General features: G+C 54.2%; 1 non-coding gene across 1 annotated transcript in view; it reads left to right on the top strand.

The window, feature by feature from the left end:
• The first annotated feature begins 4,798 nt into the window (after positions 1-4,798).
• Positions 4,799-5,000, top strand: part of LOC124774781 — a 1,909-nt gene continuing 1,707 nt past the window's right edge. The window contains exon 1 of the ribosomal RNA XR_007015497.1: positions 4,799-5,000. This exon is cut by the window's right edge and continues 1,707 nt beyond it. This is a non-coding gene — a ribosomal RNA (small subunit ribosomal RNA).

Here is a 5,000-nt window from a genome sequence, read left to right as displayed (position 1 = left end):
GGTCTCCCGCAACATGACCTCCTGCAACGACGCCACCGCCATCTATGAGACGCCAAGCCGACTAAGACAGCGATGGCGCCACAGTGCCCGCCTTTCGACGCCACCCACAAAGCCTGCAGCCTCTGTCGACCATAGCACCCATTCTCCAGTGGCTCTGCCGCACGAAGCCGTGGACCGGCAATGACTCCACCCGCACCCGTTCGTGGACCACCCCAACCGCCAAACGCGCACCTCCAGCGGATGAACGGCGGACGTTTCCCGCACTCGTAAAGTGCAATCCACCCCTATAACTTGCGTTTCATGAAGAGTTATTTCCAATATGCGACATTCCCGCTGTCCCTATACATGAGCCGCGACCTGTACCACTTACGAGCGAGAGACGCGATCGCGTTGCTCACTGTACGGCGTCCGATACCGAGCCATCAGCATGTCGGTCCCCATGCGCGTTGCACTCGCACTCGCACTCGCAAAAACGTGGGGCAAATATATTACGCGGAAGAGTTATAACAGACCGAGCCCCACTGCATGGGGGGAGTCTTTGTCACTAATGTACACAGATAGAACATTGTGGACTGGAACCAGATTACCCGTACACACGGCGCTGATTAGTAATCAATGCAGAGCCATCAAACTACAGAAAATATATACAACTGTCCGTATACATGCTGAAAGAGTCTGCCCACAATGGGAACCACACGTCAGCCAGACACTCTGATCACGCACCACTCTCTGCTTCTAACAGGCGCACATACAATATGTAAGCACCAGCATGGAACAACATCCAGTGCATCCTCTCCGCCACATTACACAATCCACACTATCACAACCAGACCAGGAGGTCCATGCGGAAAATAGAATATCCCACCCTTTCGACATCCACCATTGCGCAGATAAGGCACCAACACCCACACATGTCCTATACAACGGTGCACCCAACATCACAATAGTACCTCCTGTCACAGCGCACAAACAATGACATGAGTCAAAGACACAGGTCTGACACAAGCATAGAATTGGAGCGCCGCCTCTAATAAGCCAAAGGTGCATCCTGACGTGACAAATCTCATCATGTCACAAGCATTCACTTACTATAATCACTATCAACGAACCTGCCGCCCCGCCCCCCCCCCCCCCCCCACACCTTTCCTTACAACAACGTGTAACCTAACCTAACCCATGTTGTACCTTAACCTAACCCATGTTGTACCTTAACCTAACCCATGTTGTGCCTTAACCTAACCCATGTTGTGCCTTAACCTAACCCATGTTGTCCCCTAACCTAACCCAAGTTGTCCCCTAACCTAACCCATGTTGTCCCTTAACCTAACCCATGTTGTGCCTTAACCTAACCCATGTTGTGCCTTAACCTAACCCATGTTGTCCCCTAACCTAACCCATGTTGTCCCCTAACCTAACCCATGTTGTGCCTTAACCTAACCCATGTTGTCCCCTAACCTAACCCATGTTGTGCCTTAACCTAACCCATGTTGTCCCCTAACCTAACCCATGTTGTCCCCTAACCTAACCCATGTTGTCCCCTAACCTAACCCATGTTGTGCCTTAACCTAACCCATGTTGTGCCTTAACCTAACCCATGTTGTCCCCTAACCTAACCCAAGTTGTCCCCTAACCTAACCCATGTTGTCCCCTAACCTAACCCATGTTGTGCCTTAACCTAACCCATGTTGTGCCTTAACCTAACCCATGTTGTGCCTTAACCTAACCCATGTTGTCCCCTAACCTAACCCATGTTGTCCCCTAACCTAACCCATGTTGTGCCTTAACCTAACCCATGTTGTCCCCTAACCTAACCCATGTTGTGCCTTAACCTAACCCATGTTGTCCCCTAACCTAACCCATGTTGTCCCCTAACCTAACCCATGTTGTCCCCTAACCTAACCCATGTTGTGCCTTAACCTAACCCATGTTGTGCCTTAACCTAACCCATGTTGTCCCCTAACCTAACCCATGTTGTCCCCTAACCTAACCCATGTTGTCCCCTAACCTAACCCATGTTGTCCCCTAACCTAACCCATGTTGTCCCCTAACCTAACCCATGTTGTCCCCTAACCTAACCCATGTTGTCCCCTAACCTAACCCATGTTGTCCCCTAACCTAACCCATGTTGTCCCCTAACCTAACCCATGTTGTCCCCTAACCTAACCCATGTTGTGCCCTAACCTAACCCATGTTGTGCCCTAACCTAACCCATGTTGTGCCCTAACCTAACCCATGTTGTGCCTTAACCTAACCCATGTTGTCCCCTAACCTAACCCATGTTGTCCCCTAACCTAACCCATGTTGTCCCCTAACCTAACCCATGTTGTCCCCTAACCTAACCCATGTTGTGCCTTAACCTAACCCATGTTGTCCCCTAACCTAACCCATGTTGTCCCCTAACCTAACCCATGTTGTCCCCTAACCTAACCCATGTTGTCCCCTAACCTAACCCATGTTGTCCCCTAACCTAACCCATGTTGTCCCCTAACCTAACCCATGTTGTCCCCTAACCTAACCCATGTTGTGCCCTAACCTAACCCATGTTGTCCCCTAACCTAACCCATGTTGTGCCTTAACCTAACCCATGTTGTGCCTTAACCTAACCCATGTTGTCCCCTAACCTAACCCATGTTGTCCCCTAACCTAACCCATGTTGTGCCTTAACCTAACCCATGTTGTGCCGTAACCTAACCCATGTTGTGCCTTAACCTAACCCATGTTGTGCCTTAACCTAACCCATGTTGTGCCTTAACCTAACCCATGTTGTGCCTTAACCTAACCCATGTTGTGCCTTAACCTAACCCACGTTGTCCCCTAACGTAACCCACGTTGTCCCCTAACGTAACCCACGTTGTCCCCTAACGTAACCCACGTTGTCCCCTAACGTAACCCACGTTGTCCCCTAACGTAACCCACGTTGTCCCCTAACGTAACCCACGTTGTCCCCTAACGTAACCCACGTTGTCGCCTATCGTAACCCACGTTGTCGCCTAAACCTGCTCTGTAATTGTTATACGACTCGTTCAATTAGTGTAGTGTTGCCCACCCGCAACCCTCGCAATATAGTTCGCTACTCGCACTGCCCGCTCCCCTGTGTATCGCTTCATGTTAAACACCTTGCAAGTCTTGCTGACTTTCCACATGCTCCTGCTGTACACTGTAATGTGGATGGCAGCAGGGCGTACATGCCGCCCCCCCCCCCCCCCCACCTCTCCCCACGTCCCCACCTTGCCCCCTGCCTTCGCAAGGTGGTTGGTGACAAGTTTGCATGTTCAATGCCCTTCGCATGCGACGTACGCAGGCTACGTTGTGGTGCGGCCTGTGTCAACTGTCCGCTGATGTCGTACGCGTGAACCACAATCTGTACTGCACATTCGTCCTTATGTACTGAATGATACATCGTGGCACATGTGTGACCGTACAACGACTGCGCCCAAAAACGGCGGACCATACAGTGCAAATATTGTGCACGCAGCTACGTGTCGTCTCCCTATGAGAGCTGGATTGCAGTGTGGTACGCCATAGAGACGTGTGGGAGGAACGGACGCCGTGGATGGCGATCAGCATGAGCTGTCTGTTGATGTATTCGGACCTAGTCGTCTCTCCTCACACACCGTGATGGCATGGTGCAGCGCGTTCCATATCTGCGACATGCTACAGAAGCCGGTTGACAGTCGTTCGAGCAATGGACATCGCATACGTACGGGGGCCACCTTCCACGTATTGTCTAGGCGTGCACATTTTGTTGCGTGTATGTGGGCAGACGTAGTGTGGCGTGACACCTGACACAGGCATGCAATAATGGTTGAAGTTGCAAATGGCGATGGACGCCTACGTTTTCTGGTGAAGTTACGCAAATGAAGAAATGGTAACCCGTTGTGGTGCGGTTGTTCTCGCTAGGGGTGAATCGGTGATGGCGACGATAGGTTGAGGTACTAACCGGTTGTTCCAGCGATACCCACCATGCCGACGAAACTGAACGGCATCTGGGTGTGAAGCGATACGCGGCGGTGGCTGGGTGGGACCGTCCCCGGCCGGTGAGGGGGCGCCTCCCGGCGTGCTGGCCGCGCGGTGCGTGGGCGCACGCGCTACAGCCGGCTGGTGGGGGCGGCCAGTGGCAGGCGCGCCGGCCGACGGACGCGGCAGGCGTCGCAGCTGCGCGCCGGCGCACCCTGCGCGCGGCGCCGTGCGGCCAAAGTAGGTCCTCGCGGGCCCGGTGCGAAGCGCGGTGGACATCTGCAGTGTGCTGGTCCGATTGAGGACTGTGTGCGTTGAGGATGCGCCGCCGCCCGGCGCTCGGCGCCGCGACGCCGTCTGCTGCTCGGTCGCCCCAGCGGTTCTCGCTGGTGGTTTGTATCGCAGCTGTGCGGATGTGTTGGCGTGTGCGCTGTGCTGGGAGAGTTCGCTTCGGCACCCAAGTGGGGCTTTTGTCCTTCTGTGGCGCTGGCGTTGGAGCTGCCGGTCACCGTAGGTGGCGCGTGTTGTCTCCCGCCGGCAATGCCACGACAGCACGCTCCCGGGCCTCTGTCGGCAGCGGCAAGCTCAGTTGGGAGCACGGGTGGTCGCACCGAAAGCGTCTACTCGCCTAACTCCGGGCGATTGCGCCTCTCTCGAACCCGACCAAGTACTTGGGACGGCGCTGCGCGCCGCCGGGACCTGAGAGGGTTTCGAGGTGTATTGTGCAGGGGAGCTCAGCCTCCTCCTGTTTGCAGAATGATTGAGCGGACGCTTGCGTGTTCGCGCGGGCCCCCGGGACACACTCCCGGGCGGCCGGCTGCTCAGCTCTAGTTGACGCAGCTCCCTGGTTGATCCTGCCAGTAGTCATATGCTTGTCTCAAAGATTAAGCCATGCATGTCTCAGTACAAGCCGCATTAAGGTGAAACCGCGAATGGCTCATTAAATCAGTTATGGTTCCTTAGATCGTACCCACGTTACTTGGATAACTGTGGTAATTCTAGAGCTAATACATGCAAACAGAGTCCCGACCAGAGATGGAAGG

The sequence above is a fragment of the Schistocerca piceifrons genome, unplaced genomic scaffold (assembly GCF_021461385.2).
Source record: "Schistocerca piceifrons isolate TAMUIC-IGC-003096 unplaced genomic scaffold, iqSchPice1.1 HiC_scaffold_985, whole genome shotgun sequence".
Classification (NCBI taxonomy): Eukaryota; Metazoa; Arthropoda; class Insecta; order Orthoptera; family Acrididae; genus Schistocerca; species Schistocerca piceifrons.
This window is presented reverse-complemented; position numbering and strand designations above follow the sequence as displayed.